The 22,270-nt window shown below is 37.5% G+C and overlaps 1 pseudogene; it reads right to left on the minus strand.

The window, feature by feature from the left end:
- Window positions 1-1,266: 1,266 nt before the first annotated feature.
- LOC121250565 lies at window positions 1,267-9,220 on the minus strand (annotated as a pseudogene).
- Window positions 9,221-22,270: the final 13,050 nt, after the last annotated feature.

The following is a 22,270-nucleotide window of genomic DNA, read 5'->3' on the forward strand; positions in this document are numbered from 1 at the left end:
GGTCTCTTATATCTCACATAACATTTATTTTAATTTATTTTATTATTTTAATTTTATTCTTTATAAACTAATTAATTTCTTCTACTCGTCATTTATATACTATAATAAAAGAAAAAAATAAAAAAAATTATATATAATATGTAATATAAGAATAATAAATATAATTTTTGCATCAATCTACCTAATACCTACCTAGTCATCGATGCTTCTATAGACAATTTTATCTAGCTGGCTTGGTTGAAATGATCAGATAGCGTTTTCCTTTCAATCTGATACCAATTGACTAATGAGATTTGCTATTCATAAGTCACGCATACCACATAATATATTTTTATTTTTATTTTATTCTTCTTAAAATAATTAAATTATTCTACTTATCATCTATATATTACACATTTGACAAAAAAAAAATAAATAAAAAATAACAAAAAAATGAGTAATTGTAATATTATATTAAAATTGATAGTGAAAAGTCTATTCTTCGCGGGAGAGCTCCTCCAAACAGTCTGACAATACAAGAACTTTCTAGATGCCCTATAACCGTATGCTTACAGGGATATATTGAAAACATTAAATAACTTAACTACCCTTACAATGGGCCTATGAACCATATTGTAAATGAAGTAGAAATACTATAGTAATGAGAAGAGGCCCATTGGTGACTCCACGAACGTAAGCCTAGCATGACCTTTTTTCCCAAGCACATCTGGCCCAACTCCAACACTTAGCTTCTAGGATATTCTCTCTTATGTTCCTCCATACGCACAAACCAGTAGAACCTCCAAGACTCCTTTATCTTCTTCTCCTCTACCGATGGGTAGTAGATATGTAACAGAGCCCCCTTCTTTAAAAAACCTTGCCCACAAGGTGAGAGAAGGCTTTGCACAGCTAGTGGTACGGTTCCCACGAGGCCTCTTCCGCCGATTGCCCCTGCCGGTGAACCAATAACTCCACCACAAGTTAATTTTTCACTTTTTTCATCTTCCTTGTTAAATTTTCTTCCGATTTTGGCTTGAAAACCCCCTTGAATCTACTATTCTCCCTTGAATCTACTGGTGGTAGCATTGGTAAGAGACTAACATTTTGTCCTAATTTCTTTTTCAACTATGACACGTGAAATACATTGTTAATCTGGGTTGTTGGTGTGAGGCGGATCTGGTGGGCTACTTCCTTGATTTCCTATTCTACTTAGAAGGGCCCGTAGCATCTAGGAGGATGTTTGAGACTTTGCCTCTACTGGACTGTGATTTGCCGATATGGCTAGAGTCTCAAATAGACACAATCCTCAACTTGGTATTACTGCTCCTTTCTCTTCGAGTTTGCATATTTTTTCATCCTCTGTTGAGGACTAACCATGTTCTGTTTCAGTTGGTACCACAACTTGTCACGCTCCTGCAAGGTAAGCCCCACTTCTTCTACGTTGGTTGTTCCTAGGCTTTAGTTCATTAATCTAGGAGGTTTATAGCCGTAGAGGGCCTCAAAAGGTGTTATTTTGGTTGTGGCATGTTGATTAAAATTAACACCACTCTGCGAGAGCAATCTAGTTAGATCATACCTTAGGATTATCAATGGCATAACTCCTAAGATAATTTTCAACCCATTTGTTTACAGTTTCTGTTTGACCATCCATTTGAGGGTAGTAGGTAGTGCTGAAGGCTAGTTGGACCCCTTGTAGAGCAAACAATTCCTTCCAAAACTTGCTAGTGAATGTGAGATCCCGGTCTGATATGATGGAATTAGGCAAGCTATGGAGCTTGAAAATGTGCTTTAGAAACTGTTGGACTATTACTTTGGCACTATAGGGGTGTGAGATGGATACAAAGTGGGCATATTTAGTGAATCTTTCCATTACTACCCATAGAGCATTGAACCCCCCTAAAGTGGGTAATCCTTGCACGAAATCCATGGTTATCTCAAACCATGGTCTTGAAGGTATAGGCAGTGGCTGTTGTAGCCCACTAGGAAGTGTATTATCAATTTCGATTGTTTGGCATACTTCACACTCTCTAAAAAATGCCCTCAAATAATTTTTCTATGCCGGCCAATAAAAATCCATTTTTAGTCTATGGCTGGTCTTGTCAAAGCCCAAGTGCCCTCCCCACCCCCCCATGGGGCTGCTATGCACCAATTGCAGGAGTTTGGTGATCATTATAGGACTAGCAAGGACATACATTCTGTTTTTGTACAATAAAATGAAATTTTTTACTGAATAGTGCAGGGGTAGCCCCCCTTAACATGTTTCTGCAATAGGCCTTATATCACCTCATCCTTGTCATAGATAGACTTGATTTCGCTCACCCAATCCCAACTAGGGACAGAAATCATAGTTAGAGTAGTTTCAACACCAGTGTTCTATCGTGATAGGGCATCTGCCACTAAGTTCTCATTTCCTTTCTTATATTCCACAATAAAATCATAGACCATAAGTTTGGATACCCATTTTTGCTGTATAGGAGTTCCCACCCTTTGGTCTAGTAGGAACTTAAGGCTTTTGAGGTTTGTTTTGACCACAAAGGATTGGCACCGCTTTTGCACTGTGAAAACCAGTGCCAGTAGTTCTTTTTCATAAGTTGACGTACTTAGTGCCCTCCCTTTTAATACTTGACTGAAAAATGCAAGGAGCTTGCCTTCCTGCTATAAAACAACCCTGATAGCCTCCCTGGAGGCATCACATTCTATAATGAAAGGTAATTGAAAGTTGGGTAGAGTTAAAATAGGGGGTTATGTCATAGCAACTTTTAGCCTCTCAAAGGCAGCTTGGGCCCTTCATCCCACTCAAAACCATACTTTTTTAATAGGCCAGTCAACTTGGCAGCAATAGCTCCATAACCCTTCACAAACCTTCTACAGTACTCAATGAGACCTAAAAACCCTCTCAAGGCCTTGATGGTCTTCGGCATAGGTCATTCCAACATGGCCTTCAACTTTTCTGGGTCAGCACTAATTCCTTGGCCAGATATTAAATGACCCAAATAAGCAATTTCTCCACAGCCAAAGCAACACGTACTCATCTTGGCAAAAAGCTGGTTTTGCCTCAACATGTCAAAAGTCACCCTTAGGTGTGTCAAATGGGTCTCGGCATCCCTACTATAGATCAGAAAGTAAAAAAAAAAAAAAAAAAAAAATTCCAAGATGAAACGTCTAAGATGAGGTTTAAAAACCTAGTTCATAAGACTTTGGAGCGTCAAGGGTGCATTGGTCAAGACAAATGGCATAACTAGGAAATCGAAGTGCCTTTCATATGTCCAGAAAGACGTCTTGGGTACATCTTCTGCCCTTACTCGAATCTGGTGGTAACCCCGACCTCAAGTCAAGTTTAGAAAAAATTTTGGCCCCATGAAGTTCATCCATCAACTCCTCCACAACGGGTATAAGATATTTATCCTTGATAATGACGATGTTCAATGCCCTGTAATCCACACATAACCTCCATGTCCCGTCCGCTTTTCTCACCAATAAGATGGGTGAAGAATAGAGACTTTGACAAGGGCGAATGACCCCCAAGTCTAGTAACTCCTTCACTATTTTCTCAATCTCAACCATATGAAAATAAGGATATCTATAAGGGCGTACTAAGATGGGTTTAGTGTCAGGTTGTAAGTTGATTGAGTGGTCATGAGTTTGGTTAGGGGAAGGCCATTTGGGGAAGAGAAAATGTCTGGGTACTGGTTAAGTAGTTGCTATATGGGCTCGGGTATGGTTGATGTTTGGGTTGTAGGGACCTTTTCAATTAACTGCAGTACAATCCCCTTGTTCTCACTATGACTAGAGTTGTTTACATGCCCTTCCTCAATCCATGAGTTAACCTTCAGCCCCTTCAACTTAGCGCCCATATTGTTTAGGGAAGATTGCATTGTCAACTCCCTGAAATTCCATAGGATGGAACCTAACTCTTGGAGCCATTGCACCCCTAAGACCATATCATAACCTGCCAAAAATAGTAAGTACAGATCCATGTTAAAATTTTGTCCCTGAATGGTGAATGGTGACATTGACCCCTACCACTTTTCCTTCATTGTCCACTTGGTCCCTATTAGCCATTTTAACTTTCACCATTTCTTCCATTGTTACTGGTAGCTGAACCTTAGCAAGTAATGTTGGGTCCAGAAAATTATGCTTGCTTCCCGAATCAATTAAGAAGGTGACCCCAACATTGCCAATTCTTCCTTTGACATGGATTGTTTTAGGGTTGAGTGACCCTGTTATGGCGTGTAAGGATATTTCAGGGCACTTTCCAGCTTGTCCAGCCCTAGACTCCCTTCTTGGTCAGTCTTTGCATCTGGCGCTTCTTCATTAACCTCTAGATTATCAACTACTTCCTCAATTAACTATAATTTTGGGCTTTGGCAGCGAAGCCTTGATCTCCACTTGGAATCACAGTGGTAACATAAGCCTTTCTCCCTTTTATCTCTCATTTGATTCCCATTGATTTTTTGCATAGGTACTAGAACCCATCCAGCATTTTTTCTGTCATGGTTTTGAGGGTTTGGGTTTATTTTAAGTGAGGCTAGCTCATGGTAATGAAGGGTGGGGTTTCGGGTTGTGAGTTTCTTGTGGAAGGACACATGTTCTTCTTGTATTTTGGAAAGGTTGTAAGCTAAGGTGAGGTTGTTTGGGTTGAACATATGCACGGGTAACCGTATTTCATCTCTTAGGCCACTTAAGAAACAACTCAATTTGTGTTGTTCTAATAAGCCTCTAAGTCTATTGGAAAGGGCTTCAAAGTGAGCCTTGTATTCTTCTACCGTTCCCCTTTGTCTTAGCCCAGTCAACTATTCCATGGGATCATCATAACTACTAGGCCCAAACCTAATCAACAATGCCCTCACAAATCCTTCCCAATCAGAAATTTGACGAAATTCGTCTAAATCTTGAAACCACACTAGGGCCTAGCCCTCCATATGGAAAGAAACAAGTCTCAAATGCTGTTGTGGTAGGACAGTAAAGAACTGATTCACCTTATCTAGCCAACCATGGGGGTTTCACCATGAAAGGTGGGGAAATCGAGTCACATAGCTCTGGGAAGTATCTTCCCGTGTGGGGAACCATCTGCCCCCTTGTGTCATGTTGCTTAGCCTCTTCATGACTGTTGGACCCACCTGACTGCTGTTTGTTGTTTTTGTACAGATCTGGTGCAATGGAGGAAAACTGCTGCATCATGCCCTCCATTTGTTTCCTCATTGCCTATAACATCACTCCAATTGAAGAAAACTGAAACTCAGATTGCTTAATGTGTGCCTATGTTGTCTTCTTGAAGGATTGGAATCCTTATTGAAGATCTTCCAATCTCATGCCATCAGCCATGGAAACAGGGGAGGAACATTGTCTCTTGATACTGCTTGTTACACTGTAGATCTAGAAGTAATGAAAATGGATGGAAAATTTGGGAATTGTAATGAGTAATTATAATATTGTATTGAAATTGATAGTGAAAAGTCTCTTCTTCGAGGGAGAGCTCCTCCAAACAGTCTGACTTGCGGCGATACAACCCCTGAAACTCCCAGATGTGTTCAATGAAAATGTTGAAATTATTAGGGAAGAATGTGCAACTCTAGGTCAATCAGACAAGGAGAAACCAATGTTTTGCAACATCTGCTACAACATTCTTCATGTTCACATTTTTCTAAAAGAAAAAAACAAAAACAAAAAGGCAAAAACTATTATGTTCACTTGCTCTGGCTCATCAATTAGCAGTTTCCTTAAATTTCAAGTCTGCCGAGTCTTTCACTTGGAGTTCACACATCCAGTACTAAATTTTATACGTATACAGGCATGGACTAAGGTGCTAAAAGCTACGGCCAAACATTTCAAGAAAAAGCAGAAGAAAGATCACACAGCCTATTGGAAGCCCTCCAACTATCCGATAGATGGAAATATTTCAAGATGATTATTCTATTTGTATTTTTTTTCTTCTTTTTGTTAATAAACTCGATTCCGGTTTATAATTTTTTTCTTGGCAGACATTCTCTTCCTCTTAATGTATGCATATTGTTTATTCAAAAAAAAAAAATGTATGCATATTGTATTTATATTTTTGAATTTAATAATCTGAATTTTAATTACAGGGAGTGCCCCGATGAGGACATTATGGTTTGCGAACATGTGAAACTTTACCCAAAAAAAGGACTTTTTTTTTAACTAGGAAGTATGAACAGATCATTTACTTTAGAGCATCTTTATTAGCTTGATCAAAGTCTAATAATAGTTAAATTTTAGTCAATATGATTATGTGTCAAAAAACCACCACATTGGATTGGGCATTTCTATAAAATTTTAGACTTTTATTATAGTGATTTTCTAAATTTGTATGTGAACAGTAGATTAGCCAAACATTAAAATATTCAATTCTTACTCTTCTCACAAAATATATAGGTATTTTATTGTAATTAAGAAACTTGGTTCGATTTATTATTATTAAATATAAAATGTAATAAAAATAAATTAATTAGTTAATATTAATTAGAATATTAATTATTAAGTTAATTATAATGATAAGTTAATTATAATATAATTATTATTAATATTAATATTTAATATTAATTTAATATTTAATTAATATTTAATGTTAATTTAATATTTAATAAATGTAATAAATATTAATTTAATTTAATTAGAATATAATTATTATTAATATTAAATTGGTAGAATTATAAAATCTGATACAAATAAATTAAATATAAAAATTATTAAATTAATAATATTTTATTATTATATAAAGAGTAAATAGTTAATCCAATATAGAAATTGAATTTAAATAGAATAGATAAATGTAAAAAAAAATGTGATATTGGCTAACTTTTAAAGATGAATTTGGATGCTCTTGCCTAGTTATCATTGCTTCTATCGACACGAAAGAGTGCGTTTAAATTAGTTTTGTACCTTTTCGACAATTTCACTTAACTGACTAGGTTGATGTCAATTCGATAACCTTTCCATATGTTGAAACCAGTAGGAAAATAAGTGTAGCACAGGTGTTTGTAAGAATGCATCAAAGAGAGATTATATTTGAATAAAAGTACTCCTCGTCTAGCACTCATATTTATAGCAGAAATGTATCATTTACAAGATAATCATTCTAGAAAGATCTATAATATTCCATATGGAGCAGAGTCGGTTATGGCATGCTGTTGAGAATGATCAGCAGATGAAATGGAGGTGGCATTCTGTTGAGGGCATGCAGCGGATGCAGTGGACGTGGCTTGTGAGGTGTTATCCTCTAAGGCAGGTGTACACATGCCCTAACACCATAGGCTCATGGCAATGTCTTCCAACAATTTTGTTCCCCTGCTGCCTAAAGACTGCCGATTGGCTCTTTTCTTTTGTCATCTCTTTTTTTAACTCTATTCCCTCTCAGCCTCTTCCTTCTTTAGTTTACTTTGCACTTCTTATTTGGTCGAGGAAAAGAACAACTTCTCAGAGTTCTGTTTTACTAGTTTCGGAAGCCAACGTCAGCAGAAGAGTATAGGTGCAATATGCATTGTCATTTGTCCAACTTGCGAAGATAAAGAAATTCAAGCAAACCAATGATACTACGAAGGCGATGCGTTACACAATTATGACGCTTAATTTGAAGCACTAGGTTTAACATCACTATATATATGTTCGACGAATGGATACAGCACTATAGAACTTTCAAACATTGAAACTCCTTAACATGCAGCAATTCACTCACTTCCTCGCAGAACTGTATTGTTTGCCATTATAGCCTCAATCAGCCGACCAAGTGATGCATATGAAGATCCACCTTCAATTACAGCCTCTCTGCTTTTTTCACTCATCTCTTTGACCCTCTTTCTCACCTCGCTATCAGCTTCCATCAAACATCTCACCGCCTTATCTATCTCGTCGGCCATCACAAGCATGCTACTACCAAGCCTGTAATCAATTTTCAACTCCACTGCTAACCCCAGATCCCTCACCATCTGGAATGCATTGGTTTGCTGTTCCGCATAAAGTGGCCAAGTAGCAATAGGTACACCATGCCACAGGCTCTCCAAGATCGAGTTCCACCCACAATGGGACACAAACCCTCCGATAGCTTTGTGGGCAAGGACCTCCACTTGTGGAGCCCACCCACATATCATTCCAATGCCTCTTGTTCTTTCCAGGAATCCTGGTGGCAAGATTTGCTCGAGATTCTGGGCATCAGTAGGTTTGGCTAAGTTATCATCTTGAGATGTCAAACGTACTGACCACAGAAACCGGTGGCCGCTTCGCTCGAGCCCAAGGGCAGTCTCTTTCAATTGGGGTTCTCCAAAGCTTCCCCAGCTTCCAAAGCATAAGAAAACCACTGATGATGGAGGTTGATCATCAAGCCACTTCATTATCTCCTCATGCTTGGCCTCTTTATCTCCTGAAGGCGTCTTAGCCTCGAGGTCAATAATCGGTCCCACTGTGTAAATCGGAGGTATAATTCCGTTAGAAAAGGAGCTTACCGCATGAGATTCCAGCTCAGAAAACGTGTTGATAATAATACCATCGGCCTCTTTGTACTTTCTACCATGATTTACCATGGAGATGTGCCCACCTTCCTTGTTGAGCGCAAATGAAGGCAAAGCACCAGGAGGTACAGGGTTGACATAACTCGGAATGACTGACTCGGGATCTGTTTCCCTAAACTCAATACCGACCTGGTCATGCCGGGTTGGAAGGTAGAGAATGAAGCCAAAACAGGCAGCATTACCAGTAACGAAGACATAAGACGGGACACCAAGCTCGTGAGCCACATCAATCATGGAGGAGCAGAACATATCGACCACCAGGCCGGCAAGTGGAAGCGAAGCGGATAACACATGGTTGATGATAGCTTCTTTGACATGACTTCTGTATTTCTCTAAGAAATCGGTGATGAATTTCTCAACAGACCTAAAGAAAAGCTCTTTCGGGGAGGATCTATTGGAGGAAGATCAATAAATCTTACACGGGTGTCGGAGGCAGCAATCGACTGTACGAGCCCATGGTTGGTGGGTCCAAACGGTGCGTTAATGACGAGAACCGTGATCGAGAAACGGCCTTCTCGATCAAGTAAACGTTTAGCAAACTCGACTGTGGATACGAGGTGACCCATTCCAGGGACAGGGATGAACACAAGCTCTGCCCTCTTCATCTTGCGCAAAAACAGAAGTGAGTATGCCGAGACGGCTGCCTTTGCCTCTTAACTTCTATCCAGAGTGCAGCAATAGTACTGGCTTAATGGATTTTCTGAGAATCTTTTTGTGGTTATCATTTCACAACGTACCATAGGCTATTTATTATTTTTTTATTATCTTACGCATACTTTTTTAACTATTCAGTATTTTTTATTATTATTTAATATTTTATTATTACTCTATTACTATTATTCACGTGTATTATTTACACTTCTTAAATATTCTCGCTGGCCAAACCCATAGACTTCTCAGAATACCGTATGGACCGCCATATCAACGTGACCAGAGTTGGGTTCGATAATTATTATTTTTTAATTTAGTAATTAAAAAAACATTTTGTAATAATATTATAATTTTTTTAAACAAATATTTAAGAGTATAAAAAATTAACAATAAAAAATAAACACTTACCTTGTGGGGATCCATCTCGGACGCACCACTCTTTGACGTATGAACAATCTACCTGATATATATTTTTTTTAGTTTTTCTGCTAATTGTCTCGTATATCACACACAATATTTATTTTAATTTTTTTTAGTCTTATTCTTTCTAAATTAATTAATTTTTTTACTTATTATTTATATATTATATATTTGAAAAGAGAAAAAAAAATTGTACCTAATGTATAGTATGAGAATAATGAATATAATTTTTGCATCAATCTACCTAATACCTACCTAGCCATCGATGCTTCTATAGACAGAAAAGAGTGACTTCATGTTTAAGATTAGTGCTCCATCTTTTTCGACAATTTTAACTAGCTGGCTTGGTTGAAATCAGATACCATTTTCCTTTCAATCGGATACCAATTGACTAATGAGATTTGTTATTCACAAGTCACGCAGACCGCATACCATTTTTTTTTTATTTTTCTTTTTAATTTTATTCTTCTTAAAATAATTAAATTTTTCTACTTATCATCTATATATTATATATTTGGTAAGAGAAAAAAAATAAAAAAATAACAAAAAGAATGGTGTGTGGTGTGTAAGGCTTATGAATAAAATTTTTCATTGACTAATACTACGTTCAGTTGGGAAGTGCGTAATTTTTGTACAATAATTAAAAAAATATAATTTATTATTAAAAGATTATTATTTTTATATATAGATCTCGTATTTAATATTTTTTTTAAAAATAATTGTACAGTACTTACGTACTTCACTACTATAAATATCATTTATCTTCTTATAAAATTAAATTTATAGATTAACGTTAGATTTATTTTATAATTTAAATTATCCTATTAAATCAGGTTAATATATTTTAGTGTATATATACTAAAATTTACATCATGTCTAAACCTATCCTGTCTCATCCTCTTCAAGTGAATGTACAGTACAATCACTTATTTCATCCCTTTAATGTCTGGTTTAGATATTAAAATCATTTTATTTTATCTAATTATTATAATATTTTTAAAATTTTAAATCAAATATAATAAATAATTTATTTTTTTTTCAAAATTTAAAATAAAGATAATATTAAAAAATAATATTTTAATAATATTTTATTTAACTTTTATCTTATTTCAATTCAACATTCAAATCAGTCCTAATTGTATCTATACTTGTTTTTTTTTTTTTTTAAAACAACTTCCTTCATTGATGACAAAAGTGTTACAACATCTGATAAAACAATGGAGTTTCCTCCATGTCTACTAAGTAATCAGAAACATGTAAAGTAGCCTTAGCTAGATTATGGGCAATAGAATTGCCCTCCCTGTTAACATGATTTATTATACATGTTTCTAACTTTGCTATTGAAACTTGAGTATCTTGTATATCATCCCAAAATAGCTTCCAGTTTGATTCTAAAGTTTGAGTTCTTTGACTACTACTTTGGAGTCTCCAATAACCCTCTTCATTCCCAATTCAAGCCCAAACTGAACTGCAATCCCTTCTGCTTTGGCTTCTACAAGCTTAGGATCAGGCATTAAGTCAAGTTTTTCCTCAAGGTTGCTAAAAAGTTTCCAGTTCCCTCAAGATGTCAAAACTCACCCTTAGGTGTGTCAAATGGGTCTCAGCATCCCTGCTATAAATAAGAAAGTCAAAAAAAAAAAAAAAAAAAAATCCAAGATGAAACGTCTAAGATGAAGTTTAAAAACCTAGTTCATAAGGCTTTGGAACGTCAAAGGTGCATTGGTCAAGCCAAAGGGCATAACTAGGAAATCATAGTGCCTTTCATATGTCCGGAAAGACGTCTTGGGTACATCTTCTGCCCTTACTCGAATCTGGTGGTAACCCGACCTCAAGTCAAGTTTAGAAAAAATTTTGGCCCATGAAGTTCATCCATCAACTCCTCCACAACAGGTATAAGATATTTATCCTTGATAGTGACGATGTTCAGCGCCCTGTAATCCACACATAATCTCCATATTCCGTTCGCTTTTCTCACCAATAAGATGGGTGAAGAATAGAGAATTTGACTAGGGCAAATGACCCCTTCACTATTTTCTCAATCTCATCCATCTGAAATAAGGATATCTATAAGGGCATACTAAGATGGGTTTAGTGTCAGGTTGTAAGTTGATTGAGTGGTCATGAGTTTGGTTAGGGGGAAGGCCATTTGGGGAAGAGAAAATGTCTGGGTACTGGTTAAGTAGCTGTTATGTGGGCTCGGGTGTGGTTGATGTTTGGGTTGTAGGGACCTTTTCAATTAACTGCAGAACAATCCCCTTATTCTCACTGTGACTAGAGTTGTTTACATGCCTTTCCTCAATCCATGAGTTAACTTTCAGCCCCTTCAACTTAACGGCCATATTGTTTAGGGAAGATTGCATTGTCAACTCCCTGAAATTCCATAGGATGGAACCTAACCCTTGAAGCCATTGCACCTTAAGACCATATCACAACCAGCCAAAAACAATAGGTACATATCCATGTTAAAATTTTGTCCCTGAATGGTGAATGGTGACATTGACCCCTACCACTTTTCCTTCATTGTCCACTTGGTCCCCATTAGCCACTTTAACTTTCACCCTTTCTTCCATTATTACTGGTAGCTGAACCTTATCAAGTAATGCTGGGTCTAGAAAATTATGCTTGCTTCCCGAATCAATTAAGATGGTGACCCCAACATTGCCAATTCTTCCTTTGACATGCATCATTTTAGGGTTAAGTGACCCTGTTATAGCGTATACGGATATTTCAGGGCACTTTCCAACCTTGTCTAGCCCTAAATTCCCTTCTTGGTCAGTCTTTGCATCTGGCGCTTCTTCATTAACCTCTAGATTATCAACTACTTCGTCAATTAAGTATAATTTTGGGCTTTGGCAGCGAAGCCTCGGTCTCCACTTGGAATCACAATGGTAACATAAGCCCTTCTCCCTTTTATCTCTGATTTGATTCCCACTGATTTTTTGCATAGGTACTAGAACCCATCCAGCATTTTTTCTGTCATGGTTTTGAGGGTTTGGATTTATTTTAAGTGAGGCTAGCTCATGGTAATGAAGGGTGGGGTTTCGGGTTGTGAGTTTCTTGCAGAGGGACACATGTTCTTCTTGTATTTTGGAAAGGTTGTAAGCTAAGGTGAGGTTGATTGGGTTGAACATATGCACGGGTAACCATATTTCATCTGTTAGGCCACTTACGAAACAACTCAATTTGTGTTGTTCTAAGCCTCTAAGTCTATTGGAAAGGGCTTCAAAGTGAGCCTTGTATTCTTCCACCGTTCCCCTTGTCTTAGCCTAGTCAACTGTTCCATGGGGTCATCATAACTACTAGGCCCAAACCTAATCAACAATGCCTTCACAAATCCTTCCCAATCAGAAATTAGACCAGATTCATCTAAATCTTGAAACCACACTAGGGCCTAGCCCTCTTATGGAAAGAAACAAGTCTTAAATGCTGTTGTGGTAGGACAGTAAAGAACTGATTCACCTTATCTAGCCAACCAAGGGGGTTTTCACCATGAAAGGTGGGGAACCATCTGCCCCCTTGTGTCATGTTGCTTAGCCTCTTTGTGACTGTTGGACCTACCTGACTTATGTTTGTTGTTTTTGTGTAGATCTGGTGCAATGGAGGAAAACTACTGCATCATGCCCTCCATTTGTTTCCTCATTGCCTATAACACCACTCCAATTGAAGAAAACTGAAACTCAGACTGCTTAATGTGTGCCTTTGTTGTCTTCTTGAAGGATTGGAATCCTTATTGAAGATCCTCTAATCTCATGCCATCAGCCATGGAACAGGGGAGGAACATTGTCTCTTGATACCGCTTGTTACACTGTAGATCTAGAAGTAATGAAAATGGATGGAAAATTTGAGAATTGTAATGAGTAATTATAATATTGTATTGAAATTGATAGTGAAAAGTCTCTTCTTCGAGGGAGAGCTCCTCCAAATAGTCTAACAATACAAGAATTTTTCTAGATGGCATATAACCGTCTGCTTACAATGATGGGAACCAATGAGGGCCTACTCTTAAAGATCCTTTACAAGTTCCAGATGGGCCAATTACAAGATCAATAGCCAAGAAGATCAAGGAAGCAATGCAAGGATTGGTGCAATCTACTTGGGATAAAGCTAGCAAGAGCCCAACACTAAAGATGAGCTTGAAAGAATGAGAACCAGTTTTGATCCACCTGATTTAATCTGTGGAAGACATGACTTAGAGATATGGCATATTGTTATTGGAGGCTTCCAAATTGGTTAAAAGATTTATTTTATTAGTTTATAATAAGTGGACTTGAGGGTGCTTGGCCCACATATGTTTTATTTCTTATGAACTACGGTTTTTGGGAAGGCCTTGTATTTTGGCAAAGAGTTTATTTGGAAAATTACTTTTCAGGAACTAGGGTTTCAAGAGGTTACTGTAGTGTTGCTATAGCTGCGACACTGTTCATCCAGGAGCATTTTGGCTAGAGTTTTAATTAGGTTTTGGTTTAAATACTTTTTGTAGTCTCATTTGAAACTTTAGACAATATTGAATTTTCATTGTAAGTTGAGTTTACTCATCTTGTTCTTGATTGAACGTTTGAACTTATCAAAGATAAATCACAACCTTTGTGGTGTTCATCCTTACAATCTGGGTTCTTGAGACAGGTTCTTCAATGGGTCTAGATTTTAATATAATCTAGGTTTTTTAAACGAGTTCTCAATGGGTCTAGATTCTACATTCATTGACTTGATTTTGGCTTTCTTGGTGAGTTGTCAAACTGATTGTGGGTTTAAGAGATTTCATTCATACGGGTTCATATCATTTGGTATCAGAGCCAAGTTTCCAATCAAGTATGATTCTATCTTTTAATTCTTGCATCTTTAAATTTAATTCTAGGGCTTCATTATTCTAGAATTACAATAAATAAATAATAAAAAAGAGGTTGCTTCCGAATTTCTTCACTATTCTTAAGGCTGCTAACATTTTTTTGTGTTGCACCTTACAATGTCTCACCGGTGTGACTCATCACCAAGGGGGAGAATAGATAACTCATTATTTGTGTTGCAAGCCATGCAACAATAGTTTGAGCGATTGAACTTTGTGTTAGGTAAAGTGAAGAATACGATGGATCATCAAGAAGTAGCGATTAGAAATCTGCAAGGTGTGAAAGATAGGAGGCGACATGAGCCTAGGGTTGAAAATGAGTTTGAGAATGAAGGAGATGGTGAGGATGAGGAAGAGTAAGCATCTGAAGTTGGGTCGGGTAGACATAAAAGAGTTAGGCGTGAAAGAGGACTTAAGGGGAACCTAAGGGGTTGGGATGGTGTAGATAGAGACCTTGGGAGCATCAAAATGAAAATACCATTTTTCCAAGGTAGAACTGATCCTGAGATTTATCTAGAGTGTGAGAAAAAAATAGAGTTGGTGTTTGATTGTCATAATTACTCTGAGGAGTAGAAAATGAAGTTGGCAGTAATTGAGTTCGCTGATTATGCAATTATTTAGTGGTATCAATTAGTGACTAATAGGAGGAGGAATTATGAAAGTCCTGTAGAGACGTGAGGAGAGTTGAAAGCTCTCATGAGGCAGAAATTTATACCTAGCCACTACTATAGGGACCTTTACCAAAAGCTCCAAAATTTTACACAGACGTCTAGAAGTGTGGAGGATTACCGTAAAGAGATGGACGTGACGATGATTCGGGCTAACCTAGAGGAGGACCAGGAGGCCACCATGACTAGATTTTTGAGTGGTTTGAATAGGGATATAGCCAATGTAATTGAATTGCAGCATTATGTGGTAATAGAGAACATGGTGCACATGGATATAAAGGTGGAGATGCAGTTAAAAAGAAAAGGGACAGCAAGATACACTTCAGTTTCTAGCACTACTTGGAAATCAAAGTGGGATAAGAATGATCCAGTTGAAGCAAAGAGAAATATTGAACCACCTAAGGGAAAATATGAGGGAACTAGCAACAAACCCAAGGTTGAATCCCAACCTTCACGAAATAGAGATATTAAATGTTTTAAGTATTTGGGTTCATGACATATTGCTTTTCAATGTCCAAATAGGAGGGTGATGATTATACGTGACAATGAGGAGGTGATGATTGAGAATGAGGATGATAGTGATGAGGTGTCCGAGTTGGTTGATGCTAGTGATAATAATGGAGTGGTATACCTCGTGATAGGTGAGTCTCTTGTTGCCAGGCGTGCTCTCAATACACACATTAAGGTGGATGATGTAGAGCAACAAAGAGAACATTTTCCATACTATATGCCACGTCAATAATAAGATATGTAGTATGATCATTGATGAAGGGAGTTGTACTAATGTGACTAGTATTACTTTTGTTGAGAAATTGAATTTACCAACCTTAAAACACTCTAAATCATACAAATTGCAGTGATTAAATGATTGTAGGGAGGTTAGGTTAGACAGACAAGCGTTAGTTACTTTTTCTCTTGGGAAGTATCAGGATGAGGTATTTTGTAATGTTGTGCCTATGCATGCTAGCCATATTTTGTTAGAGAGATCGTGGTAGTATGATAGGAGGGTGACATATGATGGGTTCAAGAATACGTACAACTTTGAAAAGGAGGGAAAAATAATCAAGCTTGCTCCTTTAACTCTAAACCAGGTCTATGAGGTCCAACTGAAACTGAAAAGTAAGGTTGCTCAAAAAAGAAAGAGTGAAAATGAGAGTGATCAAAAAAGAAAGAGTGAAAAAGTGATTGAGCAAAAAAGAAAGAGTGAGAGTGAAAATGAGCAAAAAAGAAAGAGCTAAAAAGAAAGTAGAGTGGTGGCTGAGAGTAAAGAAAAAAGAGTGTAGCCATGAGAGAAAAAAGAAAGAGAGTCTGTAGAGAGAAAAAGAAAGACAAAAGTGAGTTTCTATGCAAGAGGGAGTGAGGCTAAGATGGCTTTCTTCGCAGATCACCATATGATTTTTCTTGTTTATAAAGAGTTTTATCTTACTCTTGATGAAACTAACCAATCTCTTCCTAATTTGGCTGTTTCTTTGTTGCAGGAGTTTGAGGATGTAATCCCGGAGGAGATGCCAAATGAGTTGCCACCCATTAAAGGCATTGAGCATCATATTGATTTTGTGCCTAGAGCTGTTATTCCAAACCGACCAGCCTATAGGAGTAATTCAAAGGAGACAAAAGAGCTTCAGAGGCAAGTTGATGATTTTATGAGTAAGTGGTACGTGAGGGAGAGCATGAGCCCATGTGTAGTACCAGTGCTACTAGTTCCAACGAAGGATGGGACGTAAATGATGTGCGTTGATTGCAGGGTAGTCAACAATATCACTGTAAAGTATCACCATCCCATTCCTAGATTAGATGATATGCTTGATGAATTGCATGACTCATTTATTTTTAGTAAAATTGATCTTAAAAGTGGGTACCATCAAATTAGAATGAAAGATAGTGATGAATGGAAAATTGCTTTTAAGGCTAAGTATAGGTTTTATGAATGGTTGGTTATGCCATTTGGACTTACAAATGCACCCAATACTTTCATGAGATTAATGAATCATGTCCTGCGTGCGTTCATTGACAAGTTTGTAGTTGTGTACTTTGATGATATCCTAGTATACAACAAGGACTTAAATGAACATATTGAGCATTTGACATATGTGTTTGATGCGTAGAGATGTGAAAAGTAGTATGCTAATTTCAAGAAATGTACATTTTGCATGGAAGAAATTGTTTTTCTTGGTTATATGGTTAGTACAAAAGGTATTGAGGTGGATGAAGAGAAAGTCAAGACCATCAAGGAATAGCCAACACTAAAAAGCATCACTGAGGTAAGAAGCTTTCATGGTTTAGCTAGTTTTTATCGGCGTTTTGTTAATGACTTTAGCACCATTGCTGCACCACTCACTGAAGTAATTAAAAAAAATATTGGGTTTCATTGGGGGGTTGATCAAGAGAATGCTTTTGTCATTATTAAAGAAAGGTTGTACTTTGAACCTATGTTATCATTACCTGATTTTAACAAAATTTTTGTGATTGAATATGATGCTTCATGAATAGGGATTAGAGCTATTTTGATGCAAAATAGGCAGCCCATAGCCTTCTTTAGTGAGAAGCTAAGTTGGGTGTCTCTGAAGTACCCTACTTATGACAAAGAGCTTTTTGCTCTTGTTCATGCATTAGAGACTTGGCAGCACTACCTGTGGCCTAGGGAATTTGTGATCCACACCGATCATGAATCATTGAAGCATCTCAAGGGTCAAGGTAAGTTAAATAGAAGGCATCCTAGATGGATGAAATATATTGAGACCTTTCCATATGTCATCTGTTACAAGCAAGATAAGGAGAACATTGTTGCTGATGCTCTATCCCGAAGGTATCTACTTCTTACTTCTTTGAGTGCTAAAATGCTTAGGTTTGAATATATGAAAAACATGTATGCCGATGACGCTGACTTTTCTGATGTATACATGGCATATGATAAGGATACATTTGGTAAGTTTTACAAACATGATGGTTATTTGTTTAAAGAAACCAAACTTTGTGTGCCAAGTTGTTCTGCGTGAGTTATTGGTACGTGAGGCACATGGTGAGGGATTAATGGGACACTTTGGTGTCAAGAAAACTTTAGACATTTTGTATGAACATTTCTTTTGGCCTAAGATCAAGAGAGATGTTAATCACATTTGTGGAAGGTGCATAACATGTAGAATTGCCAAATCTAAGAGTATGCCACATGGGTTGTATACACCCTTACCCGTTCCTAGTGAGCCATGGGTAGACATATCTATGAATTTTGTTTTGGGGCTGCCTAGGACAAAACAGGGTAGAGATTCTATTTTTGTAGTTGTTGATAGATTTAGTAAGATGTCACATTTTATTCCATGCCATTAAACAGATGATGCCACAAACATAGCTGACTTGTTTTTCAGGGAGATAGTGCGACTCCATGGTATGCCCGTGAGTATTGTTTCTGATAGGGATGTTAAATTCCTTAACTAATTTTGGAAGGTGTTATGGAAAGCTTAGGTACTAAGCTCTTATTTTCCACTACTTGTCATCCGTAGATTGATGGTCAGACTAAAGTAGTTAATAGGACTTTAACTTAGTTTTTATGCACTGTTGTTCAAAACAATTTAAAGACTTGGGAGGATTGTTTGTCATTTATAGAGTTTGCATATAATAGGACCATGCATACGACTACTTCATATTCTCCTTTGAAAATTGTTTATGGTTTTAATCCACTTATTCCTTTAGATTTGATGCTTTTACCGGTTGATGGCAGGAGTAGCTTTGATGGACAAAAGAAGGCGGAGTTGGTGAAGTCACTTCATGAGAAGGTACGGCTTCAAATTACCCAAAAGAATGAAATGGTTACTTCTCAAGCCAATGAAGGGCGAATGCGTGCCATCTTTGAATTAGGAGACTGAGTTTGAGTTCACATGCGCAAAGAAAGATTTCCAGCTCATAAGAGGACTAAGTTGCATCCTCGAGGAGATGAACATTTCCAAATTCTTGAGAAAATTAATGACAATGCATATAAAGTAGATCTTCCAAGTGAGTATAATGTTCCTACTACCTTCAATGTTTCTAATCTCTCTTTTTGATGTAGGTGAAGATTTGTGGTCAAATTCTTTTGAGGAGAGGGGAAATGATGAGAACCAAGGAGGGCCTACTCTTAAAGATCCTTTGCAAGTTCCATATGAGCCAATTACAAGATCAAGAGCCAAGAAGATCAATGAAACAATGTAAGGATTGATGCAATCTACTTGGGATGAAACTAGCGAGAGCCTAACACTCAAAATGGGCTTGAAAGAAGGAGAACCAGTTTTGGTCCACTTGATTCAAACTGTGGAAGACATGATTAGAGGTAGGGCCTATTGTTATTGGAGGCTTCCAAATTAGTTTATAATAAGTGGGTTTGAGGATGCTTGACTCACATATGTTTTATTTCTTATGAACTAGGGTTTTCGGGAAGGCCTTGTATTTTGGTCAAAAGCTTATTTGGAAAGTTACTTTTTAAGAATTAGAGTTTCAAGAGGTTACTATAGAGTTACTGTAGCCGCGATACTATTCATCCAGGAGCATTTTGGCTAGGGTTTCAATTAGGTTTTGGTTTAAATACTCTTTGTAGCCTCATTTGAAGCTTTAGACAATATTGAATTTTCATTGTGAGTTGAGATTACTCATCTTATTCTTGATAGAACTTTTAAACTTATCAAAGGTAAATCACAATTTTTGTGGCGTTCCTCCTTATAATCTGGATTCTTGAGATAGGTTCTTCAATGAGTCTAGATTTTAATATCATCTAGGATCTTGAAACGAGTTATCAACAGGTTTAGATTCTCCTTCCATTGACTTAATTTTGACTTTCTTGAGTGAGTTTTCAAACTAATTGTGGGTTTAAGGTATTTTATTCTTACGAGTTCATATCATATAAAGATATATTGAAAGCAGTAAAATGACTTAACTACCCTTACAATGGCCTACGACCCATATTGTAAATGAAGTAAAAATACTATAGCAATGAGAAAATGCCCACTGATGACCCCACGAACATAAGCCTAGCATGACCCATTTTCCCAAGCCCATCGGGCCCAGCTGCAACACTTAGCTTCCAAGATATTCTCCTTTCCGTTCCTTCATACGCTCAAACCAGCAGAACCTCCAAGACTCCACCTTTGTCTTCCTCTCCTCTGCCAATGGGTAGTAGATGTGTAGCAGTTTTCCTTTTGCTTTTGTTTTTGTTTTTGTTTTTGTTTTTTTTTTTTGCAATATTCCACCTGAAAATGTGAAGTAAGGTTGTCGTATTGGGATCATTGGCGGTGGATTGTTTTAGTACTGTATCACTGATTTCTTATGACGGTGGATTTGCATTTCAAAGGTTTTTTGCTCGTTAGATTTTGGCATAAAATGTTTTCAACACACGTAATAGAATTTTCAAGGAAGACTTCTAATGTCTCGTTTGATTACGCAGTTCAGATAAGATGGGATAAGATGTTTTGTTGAAAGTTGAATAAAATATTATTAGAATATAATTTTTTAATCTAATTTTTATATTGAGATTTTAAAAAGTTAAATTGTTTATTATATTTTGTGTGATAGTTTGAAAAAGTTATAATGATGAGATGAGATGAGATTGTTGTGCAAAACACACACACCAACGATGCAAACTAAAGTCAAAGCAAGCTTGATCAAACACATGATATAGAATATACGTGGTTTGGCAAATTGTCTACATCTATAGAGCTGCAGAAATTGTATTAACGAGAGGAGACTACAATTACTCAATCTCAACTCACACTCTCTAGGGTCTGTTTGTTATCTCACACAATATGCATTCACTTGATAATTGTTATCTCTCAAAATATGTTGAACATCATACAAAACAAGTGAAATATAACATATTTATAGCAAACGGTGCTAGAAACTTTAATCTAGCAAAAAACTACGTTCTTCGCTCGAGCGGCATGTTGAGCGCGCCTTGAGCAAACAACCAATGAACATTGGCTCGAGCAGGGTGTCGAGTGTGGCCCGAGCGAACACTAGGGTTTGTGTCTCACTCGAGCCCATTGTCGACCGCACCTCAAGTGAACTTAAGGGTTGAGCTTCACTTGAGTCCACTGTCGAGCGCATGTCAAGCAAACTCACAGGTTAAGATTTGCTTGAGCCCACTGTCAAGTGTTTGTAGAGTGAACTCATTGTTCCTCAATTTCCTACTCACAGACCAATCTTCACATGCAACCAAACAATCTTCCACTTAGAGACTGGGTCTCCACATGCCAGCCACCGTTTCCAGCCAAGGCCTATTATCTCTGCAGCTCACAGCTCCCGTCTTCAAGCCAGAAGATGCACTGAAATCAAGCTCGATTTCAGTATTCCACATACATCGCCTTTACTCAGCACATCCACTGGACGACTCACAACTCCCACTGCACTAAGTGTATTCGGTCTCGAATTGGTTTTGGTAACCTCAACCAACTTTTCTAGGCTTTCGTGAGCAACGACAAAACTAACTCCTTTTGGCTTCCTCACATGTTCCATGCGATCAAGCCTACCTTTTGCACTCTTGTATTTCCCTGCACATCACTAGAACCTGATTTTAAATACAAAGAGTTAGATCTCTTATCATGCGCTAAGACTAGTGCACCTTTAGTGATCTTTCAAGCTCTTCCAAAGAACGCTACTGCATAACCGCTGTCATCAAGCTGTCCCACAGAGATCAGGTTTTTCTTTAGATCTGGAACGTGTCTGACTTGCTGTAAAGTCCACACGCCCTTATTTGGAAGTGTGATGTTCACATCACCCACTCCCATTACATCCAGTACCTCTGCATCAGTTGCATACATCTTCTCAAAATCACTAGCAACATAATTCTGCATGATTTCTTGATGTGAGGTGCTATGGAACGAATATCCTAAATACAACATCCAATCATCGATCGAACTGTGCACTGCATGAAGTATGGCATTATGAACTTCTTCTATCACTACATTCATCGCATCATCCTCAGCACTTGCTTGATTCTTGCAGTTTTTCTTAATGTGGCCTGGCTTGCCACAACTCCAACACGTAATCTGATGCTCAGATTTCGTCTTGCTCTTCCCCCTGCTCTTGAAGCTTGACCTGTCCTGTCCCCTTCCTTGATTGTCAACATTCAGGGCCGATCCTGAACTCAAGAACTCACCCGAGTCTTTTCTATGTACCTCTTTAGTAAGGATCATGTCATGTACGTCGTCGTAGTTCAGTCTCATCTT

This window comes from Juglans microcarpa x Juglans regia, chromosome 2D (genome assembly GCF_004785595.1).
Source record: "Juglans microcarpa x Juglans regia isolate MS1-56 chromosome 2D, Jm3101_v1.0, whole genome shotgun sequence".
Classification (NCBI taxonomy): Eukaryota; Viridiplantae; Streptophyta; class Magnoliopsida; order Fagales; family Juglandaceae; genus Juglans; species Juglans microcarpa x Juglans regia.